This window comes from Triticum dicoccoides, chromosome 4B, assembly GCF_002162155.2.
Source record: "Triticum dicoccoides isolate Atlit2015 ecotype Zavitan chromosome 4B, WEW_v2.0, whole genome shotgun sequence".
Classification (NCBI taxonomy): Eukaryota; Viridiplantae; Streptophyta; class Magnoliopsida; order Poales; family Poaceae; genus Triticum; species Triticum dicoccoides.
Window position 1 is genome coordinate 224,500,903 of NC_041387.1, and position 22,703 is coordinate 224,523,605.

Below are 22,703 nucleotides of genomic sequence, written 5' to 3' on the forward strand. Positions count from 1 at the left end.
ATCTCGGCGCTTTCCATGGCGAGGAGGGAGTAGTTCACCCTCGGGGATGAGGGTATGTACCAATAGCTATGTGTTTGATCTCTCTCTCTCTCTCGTGTTCTCTCTCGTGTTCCTCTATGGCACGATCTTGATGTATCCCGAGATTTGCTATTGTAGTTGGATCTTATGATGTTTCTCCCCCTCTACTCTCTTGTGATGAATTGAGTTTCCGCTTTGAAGTTATCTTATCGGATTGAGTCTTTTATGAGAACACTTGATGTATGTCTTGCCGTGATTATCTGTGGTGACAATGGGATATCATGTGCCACTTGATGTATGTTTTGGTGATCAACTTGCGGGTTTCGTGACATTGGGAACCTATGCATAGGGGTTGGCACATGTTCTTGACTCTCCGGTAGAAACTTTGGGGCACTCTTTGAAGTACTTTTATGTTGGTTGGATGAATCTGAGATTGTGTGATGCATATCGTATAATCATGCCCACAGATACTTGAGGTGACAATGGAGTATCTAGGTGACATTAGGGTTTTGGTTGATTTGTGTCTTAATGTGTTATTCTAGTACGAACTCTTTTATAGATCGATCCAAAAGAATAACTTTGAGGTGGTTTCGTACCCTACCATAATCTCTATGTTTGTTCTCCCCTATTAGTGGCTTTGGAGTGACTCTTTGTTGCATGTTGAGGGCTTGTTATATGATCTATCTATGTTATTATTGTTGAGAGAACTTGCACTAGTGAAAGTATGAACCCTAGGCCTTGTTTCCTATCATTGCAATACCGTTTATGCTCACTTTTATCATTAATTACCTTGCTGTTTTTATTATTTCAGATTACATAAACCTATACCTACCATCTATTTTGCACTTGTATCACCATCTCTTCACCGAACTAGTGCACCTGTACAATTTACCATTGTATTGAGTGTGTTGGGAACACAAGAGACTCTTTGTTATTTGGTTGCAGGGTTGCTTGAGAGAGACCATCTTCATCCTATGCCTCCTACGGATTGATAAACCTTATGTCATCCACTTGAGGGAAATTTGCTACTGTCCTACAAACATGTGCACTTGCAGGCCCAACAACGTCTACAAGAAGAAGGTTGTGTAGTAGACATCAGTTCGCAGCCTAAAATCAACTCGCATAGGACGACATACCCCGCTATGTGCAGAATGGAGGCTGGGTTAAAATTGTGTAACTGGAAGCCACAGAACTCTAGGAGCCCGCGGAGAAACGACTGGATAGAAAACCCGACGCCCCTTAGCAGATGCGAGATGAGGCATATTCGCTCCTCCAGAGACGGGTTGGGAGATCCCTCAGCTTGTTCCCCTCCATCGTAAGTAGCTATTGCAGCTCGGATGGAGAACATGGATGCCGGTGGAAGAAACCCTTGAGTTTGTGACTTCACCAAGCGGCTGTGAGGAACTGAGCACGCTCCCCAATCCCTCGACTTAGAGTGAGGAGGGCAAGCAGAAGAGCTGCGACGGCCGGCCATGGCTTTTCGCGAAGAGCTCTAGGATGCTAGCTCAAGGGAGGAGAGTGAGGTTTGGATGTGAGAATCCCTGTCCCTTCAAATAGACAGTTGGCCCGGAGGATTGAGGGTGGCAAATGCAAAAATACCTTGACTCCTCGCATTCGCTCGACACATGGAGATGGTCATTACTGAGGCGCTGAAGCCGAGGAGCAGAACATTGATTAGAGACCGGACACTATTCGTCGTAACAGGTACTTTGGAGTATTCGGAGGAGGAACCCACCTTGCAATGCCGAAGACAATACTGCGCGCCGGACTCATCGTCGTTGAAGCCTTGTTCAGGGGCTACTGAGGGAGTCCTGGATTAGGGGGTATCCGGACTGCCGGACTATGTACAACATCTGGACTATTGAAGCGTGAAGATACAAGACTCAAGACTTCGGCCCGTGTCCGGATGGGACTTTCCTTGGCGTGGGAGGCAAGCTTGGCGATCCGGATATTATATTTCCTTCCTTGTAACCGACTCCATGTAAACCCTAGCCCTCTCTGGTGTCTATATAAACCGGAGAGGTTGGTCCTTAGAAGGCCGTTCACAATTACATTCATACCATCATAGGCTAGATCCTAGGGTTTTAGCCTCTACGATCTCGTGGTAGATCTCCTCTTGTACTACCCATATCATCAATATTAATCAAGCAGGAAGTAGGATTTTACCACCATCGAGAGGGCCCGTAAACATCTGTGTCCCTTACTTCTTGTTACCATCAGCCTTGACACACAGATAGGGACCCCCTACCCGAGATCCGCCGGTTTTGACACCGACAGTCGCCTCCGTTGCTTTTCTCGTTGACACTTGCATGATGCATGACCCTACCTTTTTATGAGGGTTATGCCGGTGGGAGTAGATAGGATGCTAAAGTAGTTGCTACGCAAAAGGGACGGGAATATGCATGGTGATGGAGGCATAGTATTTTCAAAAGACTTTTTTTAAAACCCCGTCGGGTGCCACTTATGCCCAAGGGAGATAATGAACCACTTGATGACGAAGTGGTGTACTTAGGCAAGTGTGTGTGTTGTTCTCGAAAACGGATTACATTTAAGATTTGTCGACTATCCCAACCTTACATGCGCAACCACTCTACCCTTGTATGGGAAAGGGCATTATTGATTACCTAGGCCGATACTAGCTTGGAGCCTGCATTACTGGTGATGGGGGAGAGTTGGTGCTCTCTCTCGGGACGGGGTCATGCTAGGTAGGGTGGCCACGACTGTTTTTACAGGGCATCGGATACATCGTTGAGTCCCCTCTCGGATGTTATGATCTCGAGTGAGTCTCGTATGATGTACATCATGAGGGTACGGAACAACGAGTGGACTCCTTGTTAGTGTCGTCTAGGGAAATATAGTGATCGGGTGCTTACCCCGGGTACTTGAGGTACCGCGGGTCGTGGACGACACGGAAGTTCCCTGGATCTTGTGGGTAAAGTGTGCAACCTCTGCAGAGTGTAAAACTTTTCGAATAGTCGTGTCCACAGTAAAGGACAGTTGCGCGATGCTGCTTAAACTACGTCCAGAGTTTTTCAAACCGTGTGTGTGTGTGTGTTGATAAGGCTATTTGGGTTATGTCAGATGGTTTGACACAATGATCAAGTTGGATTGGTTTTCAACTCCGCTTATGTTATAAGGATATCCGTTCTCTCATGATGCATGCTTTAAAGGTTGATAGATCACGTCATTGCACTCAAAACTAGCTTTCTATAAGTTACCTACTTAGTGGTGTATCATTGCATTATTGTGCCTTGTTCCAATCATGGGTTGCTTGCGAGTACATTCAAAGTACTCATTGGCTTGCCACTGGTTATTTAATTGGCCAGGCATGGAAGAATAGGAGTTCGAAGAAGAGGTCTTTGGAGACGAACATGCGAACTAGTACGTTTCCCAGTCGGAATGCATGTAGGGTTAAGGCAGATGCCATGGGTTCTACTTATCGGCGAAGATTTCCGCTGCTTAAATTTATTTGGAATTCAGCCCCTGTGGCTTTATCTATGTAAGACTTGACCATAATGGTCATAATTTGTGTAAGACGGTATGTATGGATGTAAGACTCTTGTTATTCAGCTTCTGTGTGTTCAGTGAGCATTGATATCTAGGATCGCTGTACACGTGCATTCGGTGATCATGACTTATGAGTCGGGGTCCCCACACTGACTAGCATGACCATCACCATCATCAACATGTACTACTAGCAAGCATAAACATATGACAGGTAATACTAGCAGGTATAACATGATCACAGAGTATAAGACAACATAGTACAAAAGTAAACATGTAAATCAGAACATCACCAGAACTACGATAACCATCTTTTCAACAACAAAACATTTATTGAATATTCAAGTTGAAAACCATGGCTACTGCATGACTATCATGCAAGTGGGTATTGTGGCTTGCCTGGGGATGAAGAAGGCACCGGGGAGAAGTGCGGTGAAGCCGCAGAAAGAATCACCGGAAATCGTTCTCTCTCGAAGGGGGCTGAATAAGGGCAAGGGCATCAAGGTCATTTTCATAGTGTCACACCAAAGTGAAAACATGACCAACAGAACGGGCTCGACGAAACGAAGAAGTGAGCGTTGGTTTAACCTATTTTGGAGTTACCATTAAAAAGATATAAGGGTTTTACTGCCAGGGACCTATCTATAATGAAAAGATTTTCAAACAGGGGCCTGAACGGAAAAACAGAAAATGTAATCTGGGAAATACGTTTTCACCTTATCCAAATGAATAGTGGCGGGGCTGACGTGTGCGGGTCCCACGGGTGGGGCCTGCCACTTATCCATGCTGGGCCGCGGGATCAACGCACAGCCACTGACTGGCGGGGTCCACGGCCAGCTGGGTCGTCATCTTCTTCTTCTTGCTCGCCCGCGAGGCAGAGGGAGGCCTTCGGCGTCGAGCGGCGATAGCCGACGCCACAGGAGGCCTCCAGCGACGCTCCGGCTATGGATGGATTCAGTGCTCAACGGCGCATCCAACGAGGGGCTTTGCGCACGCCGAGGAGGAAGGGGTCGGGCAGGGCATGGACTCCGGCGGAGATGGCTACGGGAGGAGTTGGGGCTCGCGACCACGGTGGCTCCGGCGAGGGGGAAAGGGCATGGGCAGGGGAGCCGGACTGAGTGGATCTCACTGGAGGTGGGAGGAGCGAGGGAAGGGCTCGGGCTCGACCGAATCGAGGGAGGATAGAGGCGGCGGCCATGGCGGGCAAGGAGTGCTCCAGGAGCTCGAGGAAGAAGCTAGGAGGGGCTAGAGGAGAGCGGGAAGGCTCTAGGCAAGCTCGGGAGGGCTCGGGGATGGCTTAAATACCCACGGTCGAGGGAGGCCGAGCTAGCATCGCCGACGACGCGTGTCCAGCGCCACGGACGCGTGTGCTCGTGCATGGGCTTGGGGGAAAATGACGTAGGAGGCACATGGGAGAGCTCACGAGGCATAGGAGGCCAAGGGGGCGTAGGGAGGAAGACGATGGCGATGAACGGATCCAGAACGCTACTGTGCTCTCGTGTTCACGCAGCGGCGAGCGTCAGCGAGGAAGCTGCCGGAGGGGGAGAGGGGTCCATGGGGACGGCGACGACGAGGGCGAGCTGGTAGACATGATCACGGGGTCTAAGACGAAGAGAGGAGGAGGGGCCTGAGCACAAACGATGTTCTGCCCGCGCACACTGCATGCAAAAATGGTGGTCACCGCGCGCACTGGTGCTCACAGTGGCACACGGCCTGCCAAGCGATGTCTGGGGGATTGTCCTTAGTGGGGAGGTTGCAGCTGCGGTGGTAGTTTGGTTAAAAGTGACACGGTTAAATGGTAGTTAACACTTGAAGTTTACTGCAGTAAACTTGATCGTGTACTGCTGCTCAACAGGGATGTGATTGGGTCAAAAGGAGTTGTATGGGAGGTTGAGGTAAAGAAGGACTTACATTCTAGTAACTATGGATGGGTTTGGATCAAGATTTAACAGAGTTGCTTAGCAACTGCCAAATATGGTCCAAAATCAAGATTAGGATGGTGCACTCACATGGAGTGTCCACTTGAGCTAAGATTGGGCAAGTCTTAGTCATATGGTCATATTAACATGCTGTAAAAAGCTCATGCCAAATGGACAAACCAAAATAGCACTTGCTTCACAAACATCTCCTCTGGATAGAAACTTGAAATAGTTATGGTGGTCAAATGGATCAATGAAATGATGCCAAAATTGGTGGAGAGATGTTTTATGGGTATAATAATGATCTGGTAATTTATCAGGATTTTTGAAGCAATATAAAATATACTTGCTTCAAAACCTGAAAAATTTGCCAGAAACAAAGATTTGCTCCTGTGCTCACATAGATGATTGGATGGGGCTGCAAATGGGTGTAAGGGTTTAATATGAGCACATTAAGGAGTTTTCAAAAGTTCAACTCATTTTGATACTCCTAGCTAGTACTTCCTTCACAAAGCCTTCTGTCTGACAGAAACTTTGAAAATTCACTGAGGAAGATTGGCTAGGCAAATAAATTTGAACTTGTGCATGGGGCAATTATTAGGACATATAAACATGCCCAAAAAGGTTGGGAGTCAATAGGTGAAATATAAATGACACTTCCTTCACAAAGTGCCATTCAGGGCAGAATAGGAAATGACTTATTGGAGGATTATTTTTGAACATGGCAATGAAAAGTTTTGCCATATTTGATCAAGATATGACAAAAAAAATTATGAGAATTTTTTGGGAATTTTTGGAGTGAAGGGAATATAGGTTGCTTCACAACCTAGGGCAATTGGAGTTATTCCTTTAATAGAAAAGGAATATTCCCAATAAGAAGGATATTGGGATTTGGGCTAGGATGGAAATGACAGGGTCCAGGGAAAGATTTGGGAATGGCAAGCCACCCTGGAAGCAAAGAAGAGGTCATCTTCTTCGGTTTCCAGACCACAAAACCATGGAAAAAGAAAACTCAGGCAAAAACCTCAGAAAAACAAAATAAAAAGAAAGGGCCAAAAATCAGGCTGTGACAAACCTTACCCCCTTAAAGAAATCTCGTCCTCGATATTTGGTTGCTCAGGGAACTAGTATGAATATTCTGACTTAAGGAAACCGTTTCCAACTCGGGTATCCTTTTTCCTTTATTGTTGTTCCCACTAAACTTTCATCTGACTGGCTCTTGTGTGGTTTGATTCACTGTATCCTCCTTCTGACAGATCTTACCTTGCTTGTTCATGTTTATATAGGCTCCAATTTCTTTTTAGATCTGCGGACTAGCTAAGTGTGATTTAATTATCACGACTGAAATATATGTCTGTCTCACAAATCCAAAAGTGATTTCCGCTAGGTGTGCCACCCGGCACTCACAAACTTTCATGTAACGATGTTCAGATTTTTCTGATGAAAACTCAATCTCTGACTCATTGCATTGGGTTTCTCCACTAAATTCAATTCCTTTGGGTTCCAACAGTGAGTTAAAACATAACCATTTCCTGACAGATTCTGACTCATCACAGAAGTTTACGAATCATCTTAATCGGTTCCATTGTCGTGAGTATCAGATCCGTACCAAATACTTGATTGTCTCCTGACACAACCAGCATAAAGGGTTTGGCCTGTATGATAATATCTGCAGACTTGACGGAAAAATTTCGTTCGCGACAGGCTATCCATGATGATTCATATAAGTGAGGACTCAGGCTTCTAGACTGTTATTCCTCATGCTGATTACTCATGTTGTAGGCATATCCATGTAGATCAATACTGACTTAGACTGTCCGGGGTATCTGCACCATGGGGGTCATATACAATTTTCATACCTGCATCACTGGTCTTGCAATTTCATTATTGTTTTCTTGATCTGGATCCTTGGCTGAAAGAGTTGGGTCATATTGCTTCTTCGTATGACCATAGGTACTGTTGGTGCAATTTTACGGCAATTGTAGTTTATCCTCATTTTTCTGATAAAGTAACTCATTAAAAGGGCAGGTTCAACACCTCTCAATTTCTGACTGTTGGGAAATGATCATCCAAAACCCTTGCAAGAAATCGACAAATAAATCAGTAGCCACCAGAATGGTCTTTACAACTCTAATCTGGGACATTACTGAAATAACTCAACCACGGCTCAGGACGGCCGAAAAACAGCTCAGAGCATGAGACCGGGTCGATAAGAAGAAGGTGGCAGCTCCTAAAATAGCCAAAAAGCAGCTATAGGGCTACTTTCACAAAAAGGAACTCAACAGCTATACGAGACGGCCGAAAAGCAGCTCAGACTCATGACAGTCGTTGAAGAGAGAAACAAAAATCGGCATCCACCCCGGATAGCTAGAAACAGCTCAGATCACAGGCGTGGTGCTGTCATTGGAGAAGAAAGGGACAAGGGCTCATCAGGATCATTTTCCAGGTTCACAAGTACTTGTATGGAGCTCATTGATGTCGTCGATCCTCGTAATCCTTTGTCACACTGTGGTGTATACTGGCTTTCTTCTCTCAATCATCCTCACGTGGTTATCAGATCTTCATCCGAGTGACTTGTAAGATCTTGGTGGTATGCTCATTGCATATATATGAGGACCTGATTCCGAGACAGATGTGTATTCTGACTGATTCTTGATTCTGACCAAAATGTTGCGGATCTGATTCTTGGGATTCACTGCCATATGCTGTCAATTCACAGCGCACTACCTTGTACCAATGTCTTACTGAGGAAGATTAGCTGGCTTGTGCTCGAAACTCTCATTGGACAGCTTGCTGAAGAAGACTGAATATCGTGCTTTAGAAGCTTACCCCTTTAAAGACTTTGCTGGGGAAAAACTCAGTACCTTATGCTAGAAACTTTTGCAGTTGCTTACTGAAGAAGGCAGAGTACCTTTCTTAGAAAATCATCCATGTATCGTACTGAGGAAGATAGATGAATCTTGCCTTGGAAACTTCTCTGGTATTTTTCGAGGGAAAAGTGTGTTGCTTACACTAGAAACTTCTTATTGTGATATGCGGACCGAGTACCACATATACATACCATCTTAATATTTCTGATGCTGACTTCTTGCATAAAATGGGGTTTTGCAGGACTATTTTGCTTTCCGAGTATATGCCATATTTTTGTTTGCTTCCAGGTACATCTAGTTCCAAAATCATCCAAAAATTAAACTTGTATCTGAGCCATAACTTTGATAATATTCTGTCAACCTTGCACACAATTTATCTTCTTGCTGATTTAGTCATTTTGTTGTGATGAGTGAACGCTAATGCAAACTTGATATTGACAGTCCATCCAGGATTTCTTTTGCATCCAGACAAGATATTCCCAATTTCACTTCAGTCAGCTGATAATTCCATTATGTTTAGCTGAGTTTGCAAATATATGCATTTCTTGCTGACTCTTCGGGTCCAGTGTCGGCTAGCGAGCAAGTTTAATAGGGGAAAAATTTTGTAACACCGAAGGCCCAAAGAAAGGAACAACATAAACGTCTAAACAAAAGCACACAAGCATACTACTAATATAATTAATCAAGCAATCAACACATATTACTGCTACTCACACAATAATATGCATGCTCACCTAAGAACACAAATCTCGCGGAAACTCCGGTATTGTGATCTAATATGTTGTGACGATGTGCACGAGGATGAATAAATGTGTGGAAGAATTGGTGTAAACAGCGCTACACCAAGTGTTAGCTTAGCCAGGTAGCAACCTGAACTAGCTCGGAGGCGAGGACGTACTTGGTAAGCATGTAGTGGGACACGAAGGTCGCAACCACATTATTATCAAGCGGATAGAAAAAGATCCGTACTCGTCCAAGATATAGGATAGCGGGGAAAAGCTGAGGCTGCTGACATTGCCCTTTCTTGATAACTGAGATCATTAAGGGTTGCCAACACGACAAAATAAAAGAACGATCCGGGATAGAAGCATGTCTATGACTGAAACGATAGACGGGACTGAAGGAAAGACATCAGTGCGATACCTGAGCACCATTTTTACAAACAGTGTCGGGATCTCTTGGCATCACTCTGTTGGGACAAAATGACACCAAACACCGAAAGAAAAGGGACTGGAGAAATGCAAAGGTTGAGCTATAGTGGATCCGGACCGATGCCAACTACACTTACCAGATAAACCGTTATCACAAATACTAAGGCTATATGCATGTTATGCAACAAACAAATGCAGCAATCAAGTGCAATCATCAAGCCAGACTCTATACTACCAATTTCTAACGTTCGCGCGGTCTAGGGCGTCCTACAACCAGACCTGCTGTGATACCAAGCCTAAGGCACCCCGGCTCAGAGAAACCGGAACGCCCCGTATTCCAGCCCAAAGATCGGGGAGAAGTCTTCTGGAATACGGCACAGCTTAGCATAGAACAAACCAGCCTTCTATTATTACACGAATATGAATACAAGGTCTATGATATTACAATGAATAACGTCGGTACGGCGACACTACGCCATCCTTAGTTTCTCAATGCAAGCAGCAGAACAACTCAAAGTAGTGGAATAACTCTAGCAGCGAAACAACGGCGACGGTGGTGAACTCCACTTCGCAGGGAGTCTGGCTGGAATGCTTATCCTGCAAGCTGGCATGACACGCCAGGTCAGTACACTGAATGTACTTTCAAGCTCACAAATAACCAGAAGCATTCAAGACAAACAACAGCATGGCAATTACAGGTTAAACAGGAATTATCATGATATCATCAAAACAACATGGCATGACCGACATAAACATGATATAGCTAACTCAACCTGAACATAGCATGAACGTATTAATCCGACAATACTAGCATGCAACATGGTGACACCATATGCACCACTTAATCTGCTTGGGTTACCTCGTAACCAACTCATGCATCACTTACCAACCTCGGCCATCACACGATCATCTCAGGATCAAATCAAGCTTGGCATAAACAATACCGTAGCGATCATTAAATAACCACAAGGAGCTTGATCTTTACCCACGACTCTCGTACAACATCACAAATATACAACAACTCGGTATCCTCAATACTATTGTGATCCTTACGACGATCACTACCCGACCAACACTTGGTCCCAAACTGTGATCCTTACGGCGAACACTACCTGACCACTACATGGCCCGTGATCCTTACGGTGATCACCACCCAACTACTACACGGCCCGTGATCCTTACGGCGATCACAACCCGACCAACACTTGGCCAACTTACCTCACTGTTGTTAAGCACATTATTATTATTACTGTTGACTCATGGTGTGACCTTCTCTCGACCTGGGCCCTTATCCGCGGGCGCGGCTATCAATAGATTAATATACACTCTGCAGAGGTTAGTACACTGTACCCACACTACGGAACCAATGGCCTCACTCTCCCATTCGGGTGGACCAACAGCGTTCCAACAAAACCGATCTATTGCCATGACACTCTCCCGGCCCTTCCGACTCAGACCCCACCGGGCTAGTCCTGGGTGGCCCCATGTCTACCTCCAGACACCTCGACCACCGTCATGGCCATGATCCACACTGGGATCCGGTACCAAAATGAACTTAACAACGGGCTCACAAGGTTATGCTCCACCTACCTGATCAGGGTAGCACGCGCCCATAACCTTCCCTAAATTGAGGTACCGACTAGAGGCACGACAATAGACCCAGTTAGGACCGTCCCATACCGGTAAGCGTGGTTGCAGTGGTCAGCATCGATTCAGTGGCACCATGACTCAGCCAACAGTTGTTCAAGTTCAATTTAATCCGGTTAACTTTAATGCAAGTATGCTGAGTCATGATAAAATAACATGATGCCAACACGAACATGATGTCAACATCATCATGAGAGTATCACATAACTTTCCACCATACCAACAATAACTCATATCCACTGAACATGGCATACTGACTGGCATGACCATCACCATCATCAACATGTACTACTAGCAAGCATAAACATATCACAGGTAATACTAGCAGGTATAACATGATCACAGAGTATAAGACAATATAGTACAAAAGTAAACATGCAAATCTGAACATCACTAGAACCACGATAACCATCTTTTCAACAAGCAAACATTTATTAAATATTCAAGTTGAAAACCATGGCTACTGCATGACTATCATGCAAGTGGGTATTGTGGCTTGCCTGGGGATGAAGAAGGCACCAGGGACAAGTGCGGTGAAGCTGCGGAAAGAATCGCCAGAAATCGTTCTCTCTCGGATGGGGCTGAATAAGGGCAAGGGCATCAAGGTCATTTTCACAGTGTCAAAACAAAGTGAAAACATGACAACCAGAACGGGCTCAACGAAACAAAGAAGTGAGCGTTGGTTTCACCTCATTTGGAGTTACGGTTAAAAAGATATAAGGGTTTTACTACCAGGGATCTATCTGTAATGAAAAGATTTTCAAATAGGGGCCTGGACGGAAAAACAGAAAACGTAATCTGGGAAATACGTTTTCACCTTATCCAAATGAATAGTGGCGGGGCTGACGTGTGTGGGTCCCACGGGAGGGGCCCGAGCACACACGATGTTCTGGCCGCGCACACTGCATGCGAAAACGGTGGTCACCGCGTGCACTGGTGCTCACAGTGGCACACGGCCGGCCAAACGATGTCTGGGGGATTGTCCGTCCTGGGGAGGTTGCAGCTGCGGTTGCAGTTTGGTTAAAAGTGACACGGTTAAATGGTAGTTAACACCTGAAGTTTACTGCAGTAAACTTGATCGTGTACTGCTGCTCAACAGGGATGTGATTTGGTCAAAAGGAGTTGTCTGGGAGGTTGAGGTAAAGAAGGACTTACATCCTGGTAACTATGGATGGGTTTGGATGAAGATTTAATAGAGTTGCTTTGCAACTGCCAAATATGTTCCAGAATCAAGATTAGGATGGTGCACTCACATGGAGTGTGCACTTGAGCTAATATTGGGCAAGGCTTAGTCATATGGTCATATTAACATGTTGTAAAAATCTCATGCCAAATTGACAAACCAAAATAGCACTTGCTTCACAAACATCTCCTCTGGATAGAAACTTGAAATAATTATCGCGGTCAAATGGATCAATGAAATGATGCCATAATAGGTGGAGAGATGTTTTATGGGTATAAGAATGATCTGGTAATTTATCAGGATTTTTGAAGCAATATAAAATATACTTGCTTCACAACCTGAAAATTTTGCCAGAAAAAAAGATTTGCTCTTGTGCTCGCATAGATGATTGGATGGGGCTGCAAATGGGTGGAAAGTTTTAATATGAGCACATTAGGGAGTGTGCAAAATTTCAACTAATTTTGATACTCCTAGCTAGTACTTCCTTCACAAAGCCTTCTATCTGGCAGAAACTTTGAAAATTCACTGAGGAAGATTGGCTAGGCAAATAAATTTGAACTTGTGCATGGGGCAATTATTTGGACATATAAACATGCCCAAAAGGTTGGGAGTCAATAGGAGAAATATAAATGGCACTTCCTTCAAAAAGTGCCATTCAGGGCAGAATAGGAAATGACTTATTGGAGTATTATTTTTTAACATGGCAATGAAAAGTTTTGCCATATTTTATCCAGATATAACCCAAACTGTTTATGAGAATTATTTGGGAATTTTTGGAGTGAAGGAAATATAGATTGCTTCACAACCTAGGGCAATTGGAGTTATTCCTTTAATAGAAAAGAAATATTCCCAATAAAAAGGATATTGAGATTTGGGCTAGGATGGAAATGACAGGGTCTAGGGAAAGATTTGGGAATGGCAAGCCACTCTGGAAGCAAAGAAGAGGTCATCTTCTTCGGTTTCCTGACCACAAAGCCATGGAAAAAGAAAACTCAGGCAAAAACCTCGGAAAAACAAAAGAAAAAGAAAGGGCCAAAATCAGGCTGTGACAGTTGTCCTTACTATAGTTAGTTCACCAATCCCCATTATCACTTACTTAGCATCTATGCTCAACTAGGATCGCCTACTTAAATCCAAACCTCAAGTCCAACGAGAATTCCTACATGTTCCTCCCAAGCCATTATCGTAATATCAACTATCTCCTATCAATATCCCCTGGCTAAGTCAAATCCTTATACCTCCAAGAATTTCAGCTTGCGGTCATAATTGTTCTACTAAATCCAGTTTACTCAGGGGGTAATGAAAGCGATGCTACTCTATTAACATGATCCCACCAAGTTCATCTACCAACATGAAAGCCTCATAATCCGCGAAAGTCTTAGATAATTCCTCAAGGTCACTGCTATGAACTCATCAAGTCATTTGTCCTCTACTCCTATATCATCAAATTGGTCTTTCCTATGGAACCATCAGTTCTTGTGCTATATTAGGATAACAATGTGCTTGCTCACTATGTCCACTAGTTCCATAATGATCCCAGTACCGAGCAAGGTTACAGAGGCTTAACTAGTTCTCTTGCAATTCTGTGGGTTAAGCACATGGTTAAGGATACTAGTTGGAGTATCTCATGATGTGTCAAAGGGTTTAGGGATGGTTTCCAGTCTTGAGGGGTAAACATAGCTCTATGGGGTTGCACTTGGTCGAGGAGGCTGCAGCAAAGGTCTTCAGTGCTAGTTGGTCGCCGAGGTAGAATCCTTGGTGCATCTTGTCTTGCCGGTCATTAGTTGATGGGAGAGATGAGAGGGAAAGTAGCATAGATGGGGAATGCGTAAAGGGGGTTCTATAGTGCAGGTGCAAACATACAAGTGCCAAAAGAGCCACACAGAAGCTTCAAGAAAAGGAAGGTGACATAGTCGTGTACATGTTGCCTAGGGAAAAAGTGCTACTTATATCGAAACACAAACAGACAAGAACAAGCAACACTCAATATGGTTTCATTTGAACCATCATATGGACTCAACTGAGCACAGGGGGTACACGACTCATCCTAACCTAGGGGTCCTCGGATCCTAACCTAGGCGTTCAGTCTTCAGCTTCTAGGTTCTCCTGGGTGCCAATGGGCATGCGACAGTCGGCTGCTTGTTGGGACACATCCTGTTATTATGCCCAAGTTCAGCTCACCCATGACATGTGACGGAAGCAAAAAGGTTGTTATTCAGTCTTGGGTATTGTCGTCAGGGGCCTGACGATGATCCTCTACGAGGTGGATATGGAAATCCATTCCTATGCCTCCTTGATGGGGTTTGGTTGTGGGCTTTCTGAAGTTCCTCGATTTTCTTCTCCTGATTGTTAGTGTGGGCTTGTAGGGCAGTGATTTGCTGTTCTCACTCTACCACCTTCTTCTTCTCGAGGCAGTGGAGGTGCAGACGTGAAGGGAGGTCTTGGTGAGCCTTAAGGAATGCTTCAGTAAGGTGAAGTAGAAGGTAGTCTCCTTGGTTGATGAAATGGATAAGGTACTTCAGGGTTGGATCCTCATCTTCTGGGGAATCCTCACTTGTGTCGGGGCTCCAAATCAACTCTTGCTAGGTAGGTAGCGGGTGCCGTGTTCTTCTTTCATTTCTGGAAGGAGGTCTCGAAGACAGAGGAGCGCTTCATATGCCACTTGCTGAATGGCCAGGTCTCTTGTTAGCATGGGCAGTCCAATGAAGAACCACCACTGGGGTGAGATCTTGGCAGGCACAAAAACCATGCGTACAACTCCTTCTCGAACACATCATTTCCCAGTTCGTGTAGGGTGTGCATGGGCAGCAAGGGATAGTGTCATTGTTAGAGGCAATCTCTTAGGAGTGATGGAAATCCTGTCGTAAGGAGTCTCAAGGGGGCGATGACCATCTACAAAAGTTGAATAGGAGAGGTCAATATGGAAAATATCCCTTAGGTTTGGGAAGACTCATAAAAGAGGCGAGCTATAGACAGTTTTGAAATTTTGTTTTATCCTAACTAATGACCATGCTAACTAAGGCTTCCTACAGTCAGGATGCCTCTGATACCAGCTCTGTGGGGACCCCGACTCATAAGTCGTGATCACCGAAAGCACGTGCAAAGTGATCCCAGAGATCAATGCTCACTGAACACACAAAAGCTGAATTAATAAGAGTCTTACACCCATACATACCGGTTTACACAAATTATGACCATTATGGTCATGTCTTGAGTATGTCATCACAGCGAAAATCTTCGTTGACAACTTGGACCCATGCCATCTTCCTTAACCCTACAGGTATTCTGACTGGGAAATGTCCTAGCTCGAACGATTGTCACCAAAGAACTCCTCTTCGTATGCCTGCTGTTTCAAGCCTCGCCAAGTAAATAGCCATGGACAAGCCAGTGAGTACGTTTGAATGTACTCGCAAGCTACCCGAGAGTGATAACAGATTAATTATACAAGGCTCTACTTCTAAATTGGCATTTTTGCGGAAAGCTAGTTTTTCTCGTGCAAGTATGATTAAGATTTTAAAGGATATGACTGCGTCTGCAACAAGTATCAAGAGCTTACAGACATCAACATCGAGAAAGAGTTATGAACATCTCATGCTCAAGCTCATCATGACTTCCTCTAGAATCATATCAATAATATTACCATACCGTGTTGTTTGTTAGAAACATATGGACATAGTCTAAGCAGCACCACGCAACTGTCCTTGACATTGGACACGGCTATTCGAATAGTTTGACACTCTGCAGAGGTTGCAAACTTTACCCACAAGATCCGAGGAACTTTCGTATCATCCATGAACCACGGTACCTCAAGTACCCGGGGTAAGTCCGCGATCACTACTTTTCCCTAGCCGTCACTAACAACGAGTCCACTCGATTGGTAGAAGCCCCCGTGCCAAACACTGCCACATTTGTGGAGCCATGCTCCCATATTTATCGCATATCAAAAGTAAGGGGTACCAACAGTGTGTCCGGTGCCCTGTAAAAATAGTCATGGCCCCCCTACCTGGCACGAGCCCATCCCGAGAGTGACCATGCCACTCCCGTCACTAGTAATGCAGGCATCCATGTTAGCATGAAATAGGTAATCAATAATGTCCTTTCCCATATAAGGGTAGAGTGGTTGCACATGCAGGGTTGGGACCGTCAACAAATCATAAATCTAATCCGTCTCTGCAAACAACACATATTCACTTGCTTCGGTGCACCACTTCTTCATCAAGTGGTGACCTAGTTCAACATTAGCCACGGGCATTAGGGGCACCCGATGGGGTTTCCAAAGGAATGTAACCAAGTGATGATCATGGCATAGATGCAACATCATGCGTCAATGTCAAGTATTTCTCATCACATCTGTAGCACATAGTAGAGATATGAACATGCAAGTGCCAACGAACTTGCAGTAGTGCAACAATTGTATCAAGCTCATAATCCACAACGTCATCATTCATACGGAAAATTTATCGATGAACAAAAGAGGTGAATCGTGGTCAAAGGGCTGCTTGCCTGTTTTAACAATGTCTTCGAGGTCTTCAAATCCTTCACCAAATCCTCTCTAATAACTTCATCAACCACGGAATCTAATCGTTGCAAAAGAATAACAAAAAATAAGAGAAAAGAAAAAACAGAAAAATAAAAGTGTTGTTAAAAATATTCACTGATTTTTGTTAAATATTAGGATGAAAACTAAGAATGTAAAAATTCTTAGTTTTGGATTTGGAGTTATAGAATAACCGTAATGGATTTTCAGAGGGTAATATTAATTCTTAAATTTGACTTTTAAATTTGAACAGTACAGAAAAGTTTAATGGATTTGCCTCAAAGTTATACCATTAAATAGGTGGGGTTTTTAATGGAATCATTGCATTTAGATAAATATTTTATCCCGTGGAATTTTTAGAAAACATATAGAAAATAAAAAGAAGAATGGCACTGTACCACTGGGCCAGAAAGGCCACAGTGCAGCAGGCTCAGAGCAGATTCAGCCCACGCGAGGTTGCCACGTCAAAGGTGTATTTGGGAAATACGCCTATAGCGGACGCTGTGAACCGGCGTGCATGCGCGCATTTTAAAGCTGATGGGTAGGGCCCACCCGTCAGAGTGTGAGGCTGACCGACAGGCCCCACGACCGTCGTCGTCAACCTTGGGCTAGAGAGGGAGGCGATCTCACCGGCGTCGCTATTGTCGACGGCGAGGCGATCTGAGGGCGCCGACGTGCTCAGGGTGGAGTTGTTGTTCGGGTGGAGGTGGAGGCGGTCGCCGAAGTGCAGGGGTTCGCCGGCGACGAGGAAGCCAGTGGAAGGGCTTCGGGAGGTGCTTGCCCCGGTCGACTCCAGCTGCAATATAGAGGGGAGATAGAGGGGAAATGGTCAGAGAGGTGAGGCGGTTCTAGATCGAGAAAGAGAGGGGGAAGAGAAGGCCTGTACCATGAGATCAACGGCGACCCGAGGCGGTGGAGCTCGAGCTCGATCTCGATCTCGGGTGGCTCTAGGGACGAATGGGAGGCTCCGGACGAAGATTAGGAGTGGGAAAGAGCGAGTGGTGGAGAGAAAGAAGCTTGGGGGCGGCTTTATATAGCCAGACAACATCTCACTGTGGTCCAGTGCACCGGCGAGTACGTTGCCGTTGCTAGGGGTCACGGGTGCTCGCTTGTGCATGTCTGGAGTGCTCGTAGGGTTGGTCCAGGGTGAGGGGAGTGAAGAGAGAGAGTAGGGGGAGGGCAGAGGCACCATGTGTGTGAGCTCGCCCATTGGGGCTCTCGGGCAGCCGGTGCGCGTGCGAGCAGGGGCAGGAGGAGGGAGAAGGAGTAGGGGGTCGACCAGTTGTTGTCTCCCGGACGTCGAGGTGGTCCTCCTGGCGTGTGGGGGAGAGCCGAGGTGGTCGGAGATGTTGGGAGGAGGGTGGCTATAGTGCAAGAGCAGACTGTAGCGCACTCTGAGCATAAATATGGTCAGCATGGCCATTTTAAAAGGCCAGGGGCATGTCCACTAGCATCCTAGAGCTTCCTTGGATGCTCTAGAGTGGTCAGGAGCTAGGTGCGGTGCTGCATATAGAAATGGGAGAGAGAGGAGGTGTTGCCATGGGTGAACAAAGAGAGAAAGTGGGGTTTTACCCCATCAATGATTGAGCAGAAAGCTTGGGTGAGTAACTAGAGGTAGAAGAGGGTTAGGATGGCATGTGGTAAAAAGTTGAAGCAAAGGAGGAGAGTAAAAAGTGTCAAAATGATGTTGTTGGCAAAATGCTAGAAGGTGTTTGATATAGTTTTGGGCAAGCAAATGAGTTCCACTTGTCATGAGAATTAACATGCGTTAGTGGCACCACAATATAGCAGTGCCCACAAAATTTGAGACCAAAAAGATAAAGTAGCCAAGCTAACTTTTGTAAACCCTAGAAATCAACAGAAATGGATTTTCCAAGATTTAGTCATGCAAATGTTTTCTCCTTGATGCACCACTTGGTGTAGTGTCATCATTTCAGGATTTAAACATGTCCACAAAATTTGAGATCAAAAGGAGACACTTTGCAACGTAGAGTTGCTCAAATTTGGTTCCGAACAGAGAGGGTTTTGGGGCACTTTGATTAAGTTACCTTGTTATACAAGTTGTGCCATTTGGTCCAGATGAATAATTAGACCATTTGAGCATGTGCACCAAGTTTGAGAACATTTGGACATGTTTGGCAGTGTAAAGTTGCTCAAGCTTCAAAATGGACAGAAATGGTTTGGTTTTGGTGATGTTATCATGTTCTCCAAGACATGATACTTGGCAAGATCACCAAATATGGCACTTTTGATATGCCAGAATTTTCTTGGATTTTTTAGAGAATATTTCATTTTTAAATATTTCAAAATCTTGAAATATCCAGAACGGGTTTTTGTGGGATTTGACCAATATTTTGAACACGACCATGTGTTGAAACTCTTATATATGGACAATATATGTCCACTGAGCTTCCCTAAATTTTCTCAAATATTTTCAAAACATTAAAATAATTTTAACCTATTAAAGACCATTTCTGGCCTAAGGAAAAAGCTTTTAAATAAAATATAAAATAACTATTAAAATGATATTTTTGTGTTTTTGGAGAGTCCTATATCTAATAGGATTCAAACATAATTTTTGAAAGATTTTTCATACCCTAAATTAAGTACTTGTAGTTCAAGTCTCAATTCAGGTGTTTTTGGAAAACCTAATTTGGAAAGTACTTTTTGCCCTAATTATTTTTGAAAGAAAATACTATTCTGCCAATACACATGGCATGATCATTGGGCAAAGTTCTGGATCAAGGAGAAGGAATATAATAGTTGGAGGATTTATTTGATTTTTAGAGCACATGCAGACAACAGACAAAAATCCAATCAAAACAAAGTCCAAAACACTCAAAAGTTTTTGTCAAACCACATTTTATCATGATTTATTAGCTTAAGTGTTGTGGCATGAAAATCAGGGTGTGACATGCAAAGACTCTCGGACCATGAACACTACAAAAAAATACACTTCCGTGATGGTACGTGTTTGCCACAGTAAGTCGCATTTTTTGTCATGCATGTACATCCATGACGATTTTATGACAAAATCAAGATAGTCATACATGTGAGGTCGTAGAAGTGTTCCATGACATTACCAAAATTATCATCACGGAAGTGTCCACTTCCATGACGATAAATCGCGCGTCACAGAAGTGCTTTCGTCAAGGGTGACCAACACATGGCATCCACCGTAATGGAACATTGTTAAGCTATGAGGTCCGGTTTTGGATCCGATAACCAGCTAATAGCCCCGACCAATGGGGATTTTCCACGTGTAAAATCAGCATTGGCTGGAGGAAACACGTGTCGGCTCACCGTTGGGACATATGTCATCCACTCATTGGACCGAAGGCGCCTATGATACATCGACACGTGGCACGAGCCAACAGAGGCCCATTCCTCTGAAAAGGCCGGCCCGTTTAACTTGGTCAAAAGGTGGTGGCCGGCCCAAGGAAAGCCTGTTAACGGCCTGTTCACATATAGCCCATTTATAGCCGGCAAACCCAGTGCCCGTTACGACCTAACCGAATTAGGCCCAGTAGCGTCATCTGGGACGTCCAATATGATTCCAGCCCATTTTAAGTTACGGCCCATGTATGGCCCATGATGTCTTTCGTCCCATATGAGGCCCTTTGTAACTCTTGGCCCATTAACGGCCCGTGGTGAAACTGTCCCGTAATGAACAGTGTATCACTTTATACCCATTAATGGCCCGTTAATCCATTGGGCCATTTGCAGCCCATGTTATCTTTCGGCCTTCTCAGGGCCCATTTATTCTTGGGCTCATTTCCAGCATTCGGTTACTTACGGCCCGTTACTGCCATTTTCTGCTTGTGGGTCAAATTCAGCTGTGGTTATAGTCGGCCCATTTGTGGCCCGTTAATACATTGGGCCGTTTTGATAGCATCATCAAATACGGCCTATTAACGACGACCCACTATGGTCGGCCCATGAAACGGACGATTCCAACTCTAGCCCGTTTATAGCCATAATGTGGTCTGTTATTGGTCCATGTTTGACCAATCGATCATACAGCCCGTATAAGGCCCATTGATGATACGGCCCGTAGAAGGCCCATTGTTTCTACGGCCCATAGAAGGCCCATTGTTTCTACGGCCCATAGAAGGCCCATTGTTTCTATGACCCATAGGAGGCCCAGTGTCACTATAGTAAATATGTAGCCCATGGTTATTGTGGCCTAGTTTTACAAAATAGTTTATTGCGGCCACTAGCAAACTGCAGAAAAGGAACTACACTGACTACAAGCAAACAAATAAACAAGACACCAAGGAAATAAATAAGCAGCAAACTTATGCTAGGCTATCACGGCTATTACACATATTACATCCACTGGACATCAACGTTCGCCACCAGCGCAAATAAACGCGCCGCCAAAGAATATACAAAACAGCTGAACAAGCTGATTAGACCTCAGTTGTGTCAACGATAGATGCACCAACCATAGTTGTATGGCAGGATGGTGCGTAAGGCAGTCCTCTGACATCTTCATTACATCTTTGACTTCAAGTCGGAGCTGAGCTAAAGCATGTCTTTCCGCTTTAAGTTGAGATTGAAGAAGTCGAACTGATTGAGGCAGCGACTCCATAGAGGTTGTCTCACACCTGCTGGTGAGTAGCTTCAACTCACTGTCTTCATCAAGACAGGACCTTGGGGTCATCTCGCTGTCCTCAAGATGGTTTGTCTCACTATCTTCCCTAAAGTTCTGCCTGGCATAAGAGATACGACTCTGAAAGAGAAACAAGGAGACACGTAACATGTTTCACAATTATATAAGCAAATAAATGGATCTGTGCTGCATAAGTAACATGTTTTTAGAACTACAATTTGAAACTGGTATTTGTTGCAAACATCCAATCAGATGTAACCAGCAAAGCAAACAGCAGTGGAGGAAATGATACCTATCCAAATCTATACTAGAATAAAGTTTGAAGGCTTGAGAAGGATGAACTTACATTACATGTTAACACGGGCTGGAAAAAGCCCTTCTCCATGTTGATGGAAGGATAATTCAATAAATTCCCCAAAGAAAATTCTTTGTAAGCGTTGCCACTATTCTACATTTTGCAAACAGTAAATATAGATGAAATAATATTGGACGAAACGGATGATAATGAAGCTCAGGTGCAGACTGATGATACATAATCAAATAGCAATTAATTAAGTACAACGTTACAAGGCAAAAGGGAGAGAGGTACTGACAAGACCAATGCAGAGCCCAGTATTGTTTTGAGATCCTATGATCCTTTGATCAAGGAGATTCATCAGAAATTAGTTTTCTCATAAGAGAGAAGGTAAGGCAGATGCAGAAATTTAGGAGTTCAAATTCTGAATTGATATCATAGATAGTACCTGACGCTAGGCTCTCAGCAGTTCTAATAGGGGTTTGGCCACTGGAGTAGGGGTAAGGTGTGGTACAGTTGGGCATGTGTTTTCTGTGGCTGCTGATCTATCTAATTTAAAGGTATCACTATGTTTTCCAAATACCTAGTTTGTACTCCTTGAGGATCTACACTCACCCTCTTCCTTTTGGACATCTATTACGAAAGAACAACATCTGACTGGAAAAACATAGTGTGACAACATATCGAATAGGTATAGAAAATGGATAGGTATGGCATATACTCATATATGATACTTAAACTAAGTAGATGGTGTAACAAATTAGAAGTAATGCAAGAGGTCAGATGCAAAATATGTGCGACCAATACAACCTTGCCAAGTTAGAGCAAGGACCTTGATGGGTGAATAAGATAGGCCATCCTCCACCACGCCAAGTATGTTAGCTAGTGGATTGTTCCGCAATATTCCTCTCGTGCGCCCATTCTCATATTCATTTTGATAATGTTCAATATCTGACATGCATGA